Source organism: Heterocephalus glaber, unplaced genomic scaffold, assembly GCF_053883595.1.
Source record: "Heterocephalus glaber isolate CG9 unplaced genomic scaffold, H.glaber_assembly_v1.0 deba00001569, whole genome shotgun sequence".
Lineage (NCBI taxonomy): Eukaryota > Metazoa > Chordata > Mammalia > Rodentia > Bathyergidae > Heterocephalus > Heterocephalus glaber.
The window spans coordinates 4,039,676-4,054,773 of record NW_028258354.1 but is presented as its reverse complement, the minus strand read 5'-3'; the positions used below and the strand labels follow the sequence as shown (position 1 = coordinate 4,054,773).

The following is a 15,098-nucleotide window of genomic DNA, read 5'->3' as shown; positions in this document are numbered from 1 at the left end:
TTTCAACATTTAAGTCCTTAATCCTAGCAGAATTAATTTTGTGTATGATTATATTTATCGTGGGAGAGTTGGTACATATATGTAACACATCTTAATTCTTTTTTTACCCCCTTCATTTCCCATCCCTCCCTGCTCCCCCTTTTTTCCTTCAAATTTGAAAAAGCTCTATTTCCATTTTTTTCTTCAATTACCTTTTTACCTCTTTTTCCTTCCCTGCCTGCTTTCTTCTTCCATCTCTTGTTCCCATTCCCATTTAAAAAAGATCTCCCTACTTTGTGGTATCTATATTTTATTTTGCTCTATTTATACTTTGGATTTCTCATATAGGAGAAAACATGTGAAATTTAAACTTGTGGGTCTGATTTATTTTACTTCACCACTTACCAGTCCAATTATTTAAATATAGGAAGACCAAAAATTGCATATTTTTCATTACTTTTTATAAAGTAATATCACAGAAAATATAAAAAGACAATATTATTTAATTTATTCAATAACTTTTCTAGGTATGGCATATCTTAAAACATTCAAGGGCCAGGGATTTAGCTAAGAGGTTCCGGCACCTGCCTCACAAGTGCAAGGTCCTGAGTTCAATCTCTGAGTTCAATCTCTGGTAAAAAAAAAAAAAAAATTGAGTATGCAATACAACATTACAATCTGGACAGTAGTATCTAGTCTCTTTCCAGATTCTTTTTGCATTATTATCTTTCTTTGAACAATACACACTACAGTCATGTTGACCTTTCCTTTTTTTCTGTGAGTGGTATAATTTCAATAAAATATCTACCCACTAACTGTAATAGTGAAGACGTCGACAAGGAATGTCCCGGTTGGCATTTCACTATCCTGTATTTTTCAATTATTTGGTCTATTAGACCTAATCTAAATTGTAAGAGACTTTTTGAACCCCCTTGTTTTGAATAAATAACAAAGTTCCATACTGTTTGGTCCAGAAAGTGCATAAATATTTTATAATGATATTGTTTCCTCACTCCTTAGTTACAGGATAACCTGTTAGACATTGTCAACTCTGTCAATATCATCCTAAAATTATTATAATCATTGACTACTATTAGAATTTTTTAGTTCTTTTGCAAACAAGAATCAACCAGTTGAAATGACACCTGCCTGATCCACTCTTGGGATAGTCAGTACATAAACAAATGAGCTACCTGAGTGACATTCAAGGTAAACTGCTAAATGGTTAACATTATTGTCTCAAGGTATATCCATTTACCAATGAATGCCTCAAGTTTATCCTTCTTTATGGATAAGCAATACTCCTTTGTAGAAAAAAAATACCATATTTTCTTTATCCAGTCATCTGTTTGTGGTCATATAGACTGTGTCCAAAATTTAGTTATAATAAATTGTGCTGCCATAAACATGGGTACACGAGTATCACTGTAATTTCAGGGCCATAACTCTTAGGAAGATTCTTAGAAGAGAAATAGCTAGATTGAATTGGATTTTTAGTTTTAGTTTTTTGAGGAATCTTCATAGAGATCTCCATATTGGTTGTACTAATTTACCTTCCCACCACCAGTGTAGAGGGGTTTCTTTTCCCCCACAGCCTCACCAGTATTTGTTATTATTTCATTTTTTGATGACAGCCATTCTTTGTGGAGTAAGATGATATGTCAATGATGTTTTAATTTGAATTTCTCTAATAGGTAGCAATGTTGAACTTTTTTATGTATTTATTGGCCATCTGTACTTGTTCTGAGAAGTATCTATTCATTTAAGTTGCCAGTTTCTTGATAGGGTCTTTTACTTGGGTTTTTTGTTTTTGTTTTATAGTCTAGCTGTTAGTTCTCTGTCCAAGTAATAGCTGGCAAAAATTTTTCCCATTCTGTAGGTTGTCTCTGCTCTGTTGGTTGTTTCCTTTGCTGTATAGAAGTTTTTTGATATGATTCCATTTGTTGAGTCATGTTACTATTTTTTGTACCATTGGGATTCTGTTCAGAAAGTCCTTGCTCTTGCCTGTCTTCAAGAGTTCTCCCTATTTTATCTTCCAGCAGATTGAGTGTTTTTCTTTTGACATTTAGAGCTTTGATCCATTTTGATTTTAATGTAGTACATGATGATATATATAGGTCTAGACTCAATCTTTTGTATGTGGATATCCAGTTTTCCCAGCATCAATTATTAATTAGTCTATCTTTCCTCCAGTGTGCTTTTGGCTCCTTTGTTAAAAATCAAATACATAGCTGAGTGTGCCTGGAATTTTTTCTGCTTCCTTTATTCTGTTTCATTGATATACATATCTGTTTTTCTGCCAGTACCATGCTGGATTTTTTTCACTATAGCTGTGTAATATAACTTCAGATGTGAGATTGTGATGTCTCTTGTTTTGCTATAGTTACCCACGATTTCTTTTGCTGTGTTGGTCTCTTCTGGTTACTTATAAATTTTTGAATGATTTTCTCTAAATCTGTGAGGAATGCTGTTGGAATTTTGATTATGTTAAATCTATATATCAGTTTTGGAAGTATAGCCATTTTGACTAAGTTGATTCTGCCTATCCAGGAACATAGGATATCTTTCCATTTTCTGATGTCTTCTTCAATTTCCTTTTTCAGAGGGATGTAATTTTCATTGTACAGGTTTTCACCTCCTTGGCTGGGTTAATTCCTAAATATTTTTCATGGTGCTACTGTGAATGGTGTTGTTTTCTTAATTTCTTTCTCTAGTAAGTTCATTGTTAGTGTATAGGAATTTTGGGGGACGTCTTATAAGTAAAGGATCATGTCATCTGCAAATAATGATACTTTGACTTCTTGCTTTCTTATCCATATCCCTTTTAGTTCTTTCTCTTGCTTGATTCTTCTGGCTGATGTTTCAAGGACTATGTTGGACCGGAATGGACAACATTCTCTTGCTCCTGATTTTACAAAGAAAGCTTTCAGGTTTTCCCCATTTAATATGATGAGGGCAATAAGTTTGTCATAAATGGCTTTTACCAGATTGAGATAAGGTCTTTCTGTGCCTATTTCCTTGAGTTCCTAGGATGAAGCCTACTTGGTCATGGTGTATGGTTCTTTTGATGATATGCTGCATCTTTTTATGGCTTTTTATTTTTAAATGTCTTTCAATAAAGTTTTATGATTTTCTCCATAAACAACTCACATATCTTTAGTGAGATACATATCTAAGTATCTTTTTTAATTACTGTAAATTATACCTGTTAAATTTCTTTAACTGTTTGCTCTTGATGTATAGAGATGCATGGCTTTTTTGCATGATTATCTTGTATTCAGAAACCTTATAAAACTCTCTTATCAATTCAAATAATTTGTCTACAGATCCTTGTTTTTTTGTATTAAATTCTTTTATTGGTACACTGTAGGTATACAACATAATTACATTTCTCATTGGGAATTGTACCTTTATATAATGCATCTTGGTTCTTATTTTTTCCCCATTCCTAGCCCTCCCTTCACACCCTCCACCCTTCTCTATTTACAAAGACTTTATTTCCATTTTTTCCACTTCTCAGCATTTTTTCCTTTCTCTTCTTTCCTTTCCCCTGCGCCTCCCACTACTCCTACCCCTTTGGACCTTTTCTTCCTATTTGACATTATCGATTATTCATTCTAATCACTGGAACATTTTAGGTATACAATATAATGACATTCATCATTGGAAATTTGCACCTTTACATAGTCTCTCTTGCTTCTTATATTTCACCGTTGCCCAACCCTCCCTTCAACCCCTCCAGCCCTCCCTACTTACAAAAATTTTGTTCCTATTTATCCATTTTCTCATATTAATCCCATTCCCTTCTATCCTTTCCTCTAGCCCTCCCACTTCCTTCCCCTTTGCCCCTTTTCTTCCTATTTCACGTTACCTATTATACATTTAGTCCTTATTTACACTTTCAGTTTCTCACACCAGAGAAACTGTTCGGTATTTACACATGTGTGTCCTATTTATTTCACTTAAGAGTATCTCCTCAATGTGCATTCACTTAGCTATAAATGTCTCTAATTTCTCATTTTTTATGGCTGAGTAGTCCTGCATTTTATACAAAAACCACATTTTCTTTATCCAGTCTCCAGTTGATGGACATTTGGGCTGTTTCCAAGTTTTAGCTATTACAAACTGCGCCGCTATGAACATGGGTGCACATATATCACTGTGGTATGATTCTTTTAATTCTTTGGGGAAGATCCCCAGCAGTGGAATACTGGGGTCAAATGGGACTTCCAGTCCTAGTTCTTTGAGGTATCTCCATACTGATTTCCACAGTGCTTGCACCAGTCTACAGTCCCACCAGCAGTGGAGCAGGGTTCCTCTTTCCCCACAGCCCCGCCAGCATTTGTTATTGATTTCATGATAGCAGCCATTCTTTCTGGAGTGAGGTGGAATCTCAGCATTTGCATCTCTCGAATGACCAGTGATATTGAACATTTTTCATGTATTTATTTGCTATTTCTACTTCTTTGTCTGAGAAATGTCTGTTCATTTCAGATGCCCATTTTTGGATTACAGCTTTAAATTTGGGAGGTCTGATTTCTTTAAATTCTTTATAGATTTGAGATAGTAGACCTTTGTCTGAGGAAAAGCAGGTGAAGAAATTTTCCCACATTGTGCTCTTCACACTGCTGGTGGTTTCTCTTGCTGTGCAGAAGCTTTTTAATAAGAAGAGATCCCACTTGTTGATTGTTTGTGCTAGTTCATGGGCAACTGAGGTTTTGTTCATAAAATCTTTTCCTACACCGATGTCTTCAAGGGTTCTACCTAACCTCTGTTCCAACTGGTTCAGAGTTTCTATTTTAATATTTGGATCTTTAATCCATTTTGATTTTAGTTTAGTGCATGGTGAGACATATAGGTCTAGTTTTAATCTTTGGCAAGCTGAAGCCCAATTTTTCCAGCACCATTTATTAAAGAGGCTATCTTTCCCCCAGTGAGGGTGTTTGGCTCCTTTGTTGAAGATGAGATGGCTGAGTGTGTCTGGCATTGTTTCTGCATCTTCTAATCTGTTCCACTGGTCCTCAAGCCTGTTTCTTTGCCAGTACCATGCTGTTATTATCACAGTAGCCTTGTAGTAGAGTTGCAGGTTGGAGATTGTGGTACCCTCTGCCATGTCTCTGTTACCTAGAATTGCTTTTGCTATTCTGGGTCTCTTCTTGTTCCAAATGAATTTTTGGATTGTTTTCTCGAGGTCTATGAAGTATGCTGCTGGGATCTCAAATGGAATTGCATTAAATCTATATAGCAGTTTTGGAAGTATGGCCATTTTCACTCTATTAATCCTTCCTACCCAGGATCAGGGGATGTCTGTCCATTTTCTGATATCACCTTCAATCTCTCTTTTCAGAGTGCCATAGTTTTCAGAGAAGAGGTCTTTGATTTCTTTCGTTAGGTTGATTCCTAGGAATTTCAGTTTTTTGGATGCTATTGTGAAAGGAATTATTTGCCCTATTTCTCTCTCAGTGAGTCTGTCATTGGTGTAGAGGAAAGCTATTGATTTTTGTGTGTTGACCTTGTAGCCAGCTACTTGACTGAATTTGGTTATTAAGTCTAGAAGAGTTTTGGTGGAGTTCTTGGGGTCTTCTATATAGAGTATCATGTCATCTGCAAATAATGACAATTTGACTTCTTCATTACCTATCTTTATTCCTTTTATTTCTTTCTGTTGTCTAATTGCCTTGACTAATGTTTCCAGAACTATATTGAACAAGAGTGGTGATAGTGGACATCCTTGTCTTGTTTCTGATTTTATTATGAAGGATTTCAGTTTTTGACCATTTAGTATGATATTGGTTGTTGGTTTTTCATAGATGGCTTCTATCAGTTTGAGGTAGAGACCATCTATGTGGATTTTTTGTAGGGTTTTTATCATAAATGCATGTTGGATTTTGTCAAATGCTTTTTCTGCATCTATGGAGATAATCATATGGTTTTTGTCCTTGGCTCTATTGATATAGTGTATGACATTGATTGATTTTCATATATTGAACCATCCCTGCATCCCTGGGATGAATCCCACTTGATCAGGGTGTATGATCTTCTTGATGATCTTCTGCATTCTGTTTGCCATTATCTTATTAAGGAGTTTTGCATCTATGTTCATTAGTGAGATTGGCCTATAGTTCTCTTTTTCAGTTGGGTCTTTCTCTGCTTTGGGGATCAAGGTGATGCTTGCTCCCAGGAATGAATTTGGGAGTATTGCTTCCCTTTCAATTTCATTGAAGAGTTTAAACAGTAGTGGCAGTAGTTCCTCTCTAAATGTCTTGTAGAATTCAGCAGTGAAGCCATCAGGGCCCGGGCTTTTCTTAGGTGATAAGTTTTTAATTACATTTTCAATTTCATTGGTTGATATTGGGTTGTTCAGAATTTTTAGGTCTTCTTTGTTCAACTTTGGTAATTCATATGTATCTAGGAATCTGTCCATTTCTTCTGTGTTGTCCATCTTATTGGCGTATAGGTTCTGGAAGCAGGTATTGATGATCCTCTAGATTTCTACTGGGTCTGTTGTAATTTCACCCTTTTCATTCCTAATTGCATGGATTTGGGCCTTTTCTTTCCTTTTACTGACAAGGTTGGCTAAAAGTTTGTCAATTTTGTTGATTCTTTCGAAGAACCAGCTCTTGGCTTCATTGACTTTTTTTTTATATCGTTCTCTTAGTCTCCATTGCATTGATTTCTCCTCTGATCTTTATAATTTCTTCCCTTGTATGAGCTTTGGGGTTGTCCTGCTCTTCTTTTTCTAGAAGCTTGAGGTTCAGCATCAGGTTGTTTAATTGGGCTCATTCTGTTTTCCTAATATACATATTCACTGCTATGAATTTCCCTCATAAGACTGCTTTCATTGTGTCCCATAGATTCCGATATGTTGTATTGTCATTGTCATTTAACTGAAGGAACTGTCTGATTTCTTCTTTAATTTCCTCTGTGACCCATTGGTTATTCAGAAGTGTGTTATTCAATTTCCATGTGTTTATGAAATTTTTTGAGCTTCTTTTGCTATGGATCTCCAATTTCATCACACTATGGTCTGATAATATACAGGGGATAACTTCAATTCCTTTGCACTTACTTAGACATGTTCTATGTGTGAGTATGTGGTCTATTTTGGAGAATGACCCATGTGCAGCTGAGAAGAATGTGTATTCTGATTTTGTGGGGTGGAAGACTCTGTAAACATCTGTTAAGTTCATTTGTTCAAGAGTTCAATTGAGTTCTAGTATTTCATTACTTAGTTTTTGTCTAGTTGATCTATCTATTTGTGACAGTGGGGTATTGAGGTCCCCCACTACAATTGTATTAGTGTATATATGACTTTTCATGTCCATTAGTATTTGTTTCATATAGTTGGGTGCACTAGTGTTTGGTGCATAGATATTTATGATTGTCATCTCTTCCTCTTGGATTCTTGCCTTTACAAGGATGTAGTGTCCTTCTTCGTCTCTCTTCATCAGTGTTGGTTTGAAATCTACTTGATCTGTCAAGAGGATGGCTACTCCTGCTTTTTTTCAGGTTCCTGTCACATGGAGTATTGTTTTCCACCCTTTAACTTTCAGTCTATGAGTTTCCTTTTGAATTAAATGTGTTTCTTGTATGCAGTATACTGTTGGATTTTGCTTCTTGACCCATTCTGCCAGTCTATTTCTTTTGATTGGTGAATTGAGACCATTAACATTGATGGTTATAACTGAAATGTATTGACTTGTCATTGCCATGACTTTTTCTTTTTGTTGGGTTCTCCCCCTTTACATTTAATTTCTTGTTATGCCAGATGGGTTCATTCTGCTTTGCTTCCTGGGGTTGTGATCCTCAATGTCTGTTCCTAGGACATTGTGTAAAATTCTTTGGAGTGCTGGTTTGGTATTCACGAAGTTCCTAAGGTGCTCTTTGTCATGAAAGTATCTTATTTCTCCATCCATTTTGAAAGATAGTTTTGCAGGGTACATCAATCTGGGTTGGAGGCTGTTTTCTTTTAGGGCTTGGAATATGTCACTCCAAGCTCTTCTTGCCTTGATGGTTTGTGTGGAGAAGTCTGCTGTGATTCTGATGGGCTTTCCTTTCTATGTGATTTGTTTCTTTTCTCTCACTGCTTGGAGAACTTTGTTCTTCTGTTGTGTTTCTGGAATTTTAACAATTATGTGCCTATGTGTAGTTTTTTTTGATCAAGGCTATTTGAAGTCCTATATTCCTCACTTATCTGTATGTCAAGCTCTTTTCTCCTGTTTGAGAAGTTTGATTTTTTATGTCATCTGCACTCTCTCCTGTTTCTTCATTGAGCCCAATCAGTCTTATGTTATTCTTCTTTGCATCATCTAGCAGCTGCTGGATTGATTTCTCATGTTCCCTTATAATTTTGAAGCAAGTTTTCTTTTTCTGGTCACTAATTACAATCTTAACTTCTATATCTGAAATTCTGTCCTCACACTGGCTCATTCTGCTGTATAGACTTTCAATGGAGTTTTTCATGTCCTGGAAATCTATTTGCATCTGTTTTATGGATTCCATTTGTTTCTTATGTTGGGATTCCATCATGTTCCTCAGCTCCTCTCTAGATTTATTAATCATGTCTTGCCCTAGGGGCACAATTTCTCCTGTTATCTGAGAAATTATTTCTGATTTCATTTTTTCCAGATCCCCTTTTGTTGCCAGTTCAGTGGGTCCAGGTAGTTGAGTATCAGAGTGTTCCATCTCCTTTCCCTTTGGGGTTGCTGTAGGTGATCTGGAAGTCTGGTTTTGAGACTTATTTATGTGTTTTCTCATTTTGACTGGGGCGGGGAGCTGTTAGTGCCTGCATGGATTACCTCCTCTGAGATGCGTGAGTTGGGACAGGGGCCAGGAGCAGCAGTAGGAATGGTGACCCAAAAGCCCTTTCCTGTGGGCTGGGAGCTGCTGGAGTGATGGTGGCCAGGAAACCCCTTCCTCTGAACCAGGAGCAGTGGGATGGTGACTCTGAAGCCCCGCCCTCTGGGCCAGGAGCAGTGGGAGGGATGGTGGCCCGGGAGCCCCTTCCTCTGGGCCAGGGGCAGCGGGACAGAAGGTGGCCCAAAAGCCCTTTCCTCTGGGCTGGGAGCAGCAGGAGGGATGGTGACCGGGAAGCCCCTTCCTCTGGACCAGGAGCAGTGGGGCGACAGCTCAGAAGCCCCTACCTCTGGGCCGGGAACAGTGGGACTCAGTACCTTGGTCTGGTGGCCTGGTGTCCTCTGCATCTTTGTTGTGTGGGATCAGGTGGCACTGTCTAGAGATTCTTGGAAATTAACTATATCATTTGAAAATAATCCTTTTCAGTCAGGCGCAGAGTGGTTCTTCAGATCATGTCTGGTGGTTCTGCGGATTTTAACAGAGAACATGGAGGCCCAGAGGGAATGGGCCCTGATGGTGTCATCGAGAGCAACTGGAATGAGATTGTTGATAACTTTGATGATATGAATTTAAAGGAGTCTCTTCTTCAAGGCATCTATGCTTATGGTTTTGAGAAACCTTCTGCTATTCAGCAAAGAGCTATTATTCCTTATATTAAAGGATGTGATGTGATTGCTCAAGCTTAGTCAGGTACTGGCAAGACAGCCACATTTGCTATTTCCATCCTGCAAAAGTTGGAGATTGAGTTCAAGGAGACCCAAGCACTAGTATTGGCCCCCACCAGAGAACTGGCTCAACAGATCCAAAAGGTAATTCTCACACTTGGAGACTATATGGGAGCAACTTGTCATGCCTGCACTGGTGGAACAAATGTTCGGAATGAAATGCAAAAACTGCAGGCTGAAGCACCACATATTGTTGTTTGTATACCAGGGAGAGTGTTTGATATGTTAAACAGAAGATACCTTTCTCTAAAATGGATCAAAATGTTTGTTTTGGATGAAGCAGATGAAATGTTGAGCCGAGGATTTAAGGATCAAATCTATGAGATTTTCCAAAAACTAAATACAAGTATTCAGGTTGTGTTGCCTTCTGCCACAATGCCAACTGATGTGTTGGAAGTGACCAAAAAATTCATGAGAGATCCAATTTGAATTCTGGTGAAGAAAGAAGAATTGACCCTTGAAGGAATCAAACAGTTTTGCATTAATGTTGAAAGAGAGGAATGGAAGTTGGATACACTTTGTGATTTGTATGAGACTCTCACCATTACACAGGCTGTTATTTTTCTCAATACAAGGTGCAAGGTGGACTGGTTCACTGAGAAAATGCATGCCAGGGACTTCACAGTTTCTGCTCTGCATGGTGACATGGATCAGAAGGAGTAAGATGCTATTATGAGGGAATTCTAATCAGGGTCAAGTCGAGTTTTGATGACTACTAACTTGTTGGTTCATGGGAATGATGTGCAACAAGTGTCCTTGGTTATAAACTGTGATCTACCTACCAATTGTGAAAACTATATTCACAGGAGTCAATAGCAGCAGTTGGTGATGAGACGGTGCTCAGAAGTGGCACTGATGTAATTTAGGATGTGGAGTCATAAGCAAAAAACAGCACACTGTTTGAATAAAGTGCGAGTCAAATTGGCAAAAGGGATCGATTTGGGAGGGAAGTTGTGGCTATAAACTGTGTTACTGAGGAAGACAAGAGGATTCTTCATGACACTGAGACTTTGTACAGTACTACAGTGGAGGAAATTCCCATGAATGTGGCTGACCTTATTTAATTCCTGGGATGAGATAGTTTTGAATGCAGTTCTCGCTGTTGCTGAATAGGCGATCACAATGTGCATTGTGCTTCTTTGGGAATTTTTGAATCTTGTCTCAATGCTCATAACAGATCAGAAATACAGATTTTTATAGCAAAGCAACATTAATCATGAGCTCTTCTGAGGAAAGTCATTGGATTTATCCTCTTTAGAGTTAGACTGTTGGGATGGGTATAAAAGATGGGGTCTGTAAAATCTTTCTTTCTTAGAAATTTATGTCCTAGTTCTGTAGAAATGGTTGTATTAGATGTTCTCTATCATTTAATAATATACTTGTGGACTAAAAGATATAAGTGCTGTATAAAGTCATCCAATTATGTTAAACTAGCATATCTGCCTTTATTGTGTTTGTCTTTAGCCTGAATAGAAAGGCCTTTAAAAATTGATTTTTTTTAAGAAAACATTTCAAAGCATTTTGTTTGGTATTGTATTTATTCAATAAAGTATTTAATTAGTGCTAAGTGTGAACTGGACCCTCTTGCTAAACCCCAGCAAGCAATCATATCCTAGGTAGGGTTAAACCCCCAGTAAAATTGCCATATTGCACATGTTTTAAATGAAGTTTGAATGTTAAATTGTATATTCACTTTTTTAAAAAAAAAGAAAATAATCATAATTTCTCTGCATTTTCTCTAATTTTTGTACTTTTCATTTTTCTTACCCTGTTACACTTTGTACTAGCTATCTAGTACAAAGCTGAATATGTATTCAGAGAATCATAACTACCACTTATATAATTGTGTTTCTTGTTCTCTAGTTAAAAAGCTTGAACTCTACAGAGTTCTGGTGCTGAAGGAATTAAGAAAATCATTCCTACATTAAAGGTGTAATTTTTTTTTAAATATTAATGAGGTGGTAGGAAGTAGGCTGACATTAAAGTAGGTTTGGAAGTGAAAAAAAGTGAAGATACAGTGATAAGCATACGTTCTTTCTTTTAAATGGCATTATTCTGTTTATATAGTACCAAGTATTTACCTTCTATCTCTCAGCCCAGATCCAGCCCTTCATACCCTGTTCTGTGTTGTCAGGGCTGTGACCCTACATACTACATTTCCTAGATACTGGCTTCTTGTTAGATTTTTCTAGAAGGTCCTGATAGGAGATGGAAAGCAAGAAAAAGGGAGAAGGACTCTGGCAGCTCCTTGACACTCTTCCTGCTCAGCAAGCAGCTTCAATTTTCTAGATTTTTGATGCCCCAAACACAAATCCCTGAGTGCCCCTCTACAGGTAAAGCACTTGTTCTGCAACACCAACTCAGCAATCTCCAGCATTACTTCTTTATATCTGATAGTTAAATTGCCATTGTCTAAAAGTTACCTTGATGAGATTCTATCTGCCCTAAGTAATGATTCCCCAAAAAAGGGCCCTAGAATAACACTTGTTTTTATCAATTAAAATATCCAAGTAATCACTTCAAAAATGTTTTGAAAAATGTTTCCCATTTACAAACTCCTTCATCTAGCCCAATTATTAGCACAGCTCTATTAATCTTACTTGCATAAGATTAGATGAATGTGTTCTACAATAGTCGATTGAAATCTAAATAGGATGCCAAAGAGCTCCCATTTTAATCATGCATCTGTGCATGATGGAAATCTGTGAATGTGGGACCAAAATGTATGACTTGGAGCCAAGTCTCCAAATTATTGGCACCTATGTGACCTTAGGCACTTTAGTTAATATTGCCCCATATTTCTTCATCTATAAAATAGGGATTAAAATGTCTACCTCAAAAAGGTGATGGGACATGAAAAACCAAATAAGCACTAATACAATTGTAGTGGGGGACCTCAATGACCCACTATTACAAATAGATCACCTAGACAAAAAATTAAAAATGAAATTCTAGAATTGAACAAAGCTATTGAACAAATGGACTAAATAGATGTTTACAGAGTGTTCCACCCCGCAAAATTGGAATACACATTCTTTTCAACTGCACATGGGTCATTCTCCAAAATAGACAACATTCTAGCTCATAGGACATGTCTAAGTAAATGTAAAAGAATTGAAGTTACTCTCTGTATATTATCAGACCAGACCATAGTGCAATGAAATTGGAGATCATTAGCAAAAGAAACGACAAGAGTTTCACCAACACAAGGATATTGAACAACACATTTCTGAAAAACCAGTGAGTCACAGAGGAAATTAAAGATGAAATCAGACAGTTCCTTCAATTACATAACAATGACAATACAATATATCGGAATCTATGGGACACAATGAAAGCAGTCTTACAAGGGAAATTCATAGCAGTGAATACTCATATTAGGAAAACAGAGTGAGCCCAACTGAACAACCTGATGCTGAATCTCAAGCTTCTAGAAAAAGAAGAGCGGGACAAATCCAAAACTCATACAAGGGAGGAAATTATAAAGATTGGAGCAGAAATCAATGCAATGGAGACTAAGAGAATGATACAAAAAAAAAATCAATGAATCGAAGAGTTGGTTTTTCAAAAGAATAAATAAAATCAATAACTTTTAGTCAACCTTATCAAAAAAAAGGAAAGAAAAGGCACAAATCCATGCAATTAAGAATGAAAAAGGGGAAGTCACAACAGACCCAGCAGAAAATGACAGGATCATCAATACCTACTTCAAGAACCTGTACTCTAATAAAATAGAAAACACAGAAGAAATGGGCAGATTCCTAGATACATATGAATTGCCAAAGTTAAATTAAGAAGATATAGAAATTCTAAACACCTCAATTACAATGAGTGAAATTGAAAATGTAATAAAATATTTACCAACAAAGAAAAGCCCAGGTCCTGATGGCTTCACTGCTGAATTCTACAAGACATTTAAAGAAGAACTAATGCCATTACTCTTTAAAATCATCAAGGAAATTGAAAGGGAAGCAATACTTCCAAATTCATTCCTGGAGGCAAGTGTGACTTTGATTCCAAAACCAGAGAAAGGCCCAACCCAAAAAGAGAACTATAGGCCAATCTCCCTAATGAACATAGATGCAAAAATCCTCAACAAAATACTGGCAAACAGAATACAGAGGGTCATCAAGAAGATCATACAACCTGACCAAGTTGGATTTATCTCAGGGATGCAAGAATGGTTCAACATATGTAAATCAATAAATGTAATGCACTATATTAACAGAGTCAAGGACAAAAACCATATGATCATCTCAATAGATGCAGAAAAGGCATTCAACAAAACCCAACACCCATTCATGATAAAAACGCTACAGAAAATTGGAATAGAAAGTCTTTATTTCAATCTGATTAAGGCTATCTATGAAAAACCAACAGCTAACATCATACTAAATGGTCAAAAAGTGAAAACTTTCACGCTAAAATCAGAAACAGGACAAGGATGCTATCACCACTCCTGTTCCATATAGTTCTGGCAACATGAGTCACAGCAAATAGAGAAGAGAAAGAAATAAAAGGAATAAAGATAGGAAAGGAAGAAGTTAAACTCTCATTATTTGCTGATGATATGATACTTTACATAGAAGACTCAAAAAACTTGGCCAAAAGACTTCTAGACTTGATTGACAGATTCAGTAGAGTAGCTGGATACAAGATCAACACTCAAAAAACAATAGCTTTCTTGTACACAAATAACAGACTCACTGAGAGAGAAACTGGGGAAACAATTCCTTTTACAATAGCAGCCAAAAAAATGAAATATCTAGGAATCAATCTAACAAAGGAAACAAAAGACCTCTACACTGAAAACTACAGCACTCTGAAGAAAGAGCTCAAAGAGGAGATAAGAAAATGGAAAGACATCCCTTGTTTCTGGGTAGGAAGAATCAATATAGTAAAAATGGTCATACTTCCAAAACTACTATATAGATTTAATGCAATGCCGATTGAAATTCCAACAATATACTTCACAGAACTAGAAAAAACAATCCAAAAATTCATTTGGAACTAGAAGAGACCTAGAATAGCAAAATCAATTCTAGGCAACAGAAACATGGCTGGGGGAATCATAATCCCCAAGTTGAAACTATGTTACAAATGTACTATGATAAAAACATCATGGTACTAGCAAAGAAACAGACCCAAGGATCAGTGGAATGGATTAGAAGATGCAGAAACAACTCCAGACATACTCAGCCACCTCATCTTTGACAAAGGAGTGAACCTCCCTCATTGGAGAAAAGATAGCCTATTTAATAAATGGTGTTGGAAAAACTGGATTTCAACCTGCTAAAGATTAAAACTAGACCCATATGTATCCCCAAGCACTAAACTAAGATCAAAGTGGATTAAAGATCTAAATATTAAGACAGAAACACTAAACTTGCTGGAAGATAAGTTACATAGAACTCTTGACATTGGCATAGGAAAAGACCTTATGAACAAAACCTCAGTAGCGCGGGTACTCACACAAAGAATCAACAACTGGGATCTCATCATATTGAAAAGCTTCTGCACTGCAAGAAAAACCACCAG

General features: G+C 36.8%; 1 pseudogene; it reads left to right on the top strand.

The window, feature by feature from the left end:
- Window positions 1-9,276: 9,276 nt before the first annotated feature.
- LOC101705075 (eukaryotic initiation factor 4A-II pseudogene) lies at window positions 9,277-10,376 on the top strand (annotated as a pseudogene).
- The last annotated feature ends 4,722 nt before the right edge of the window (window positions 10,377-15,098 follow it).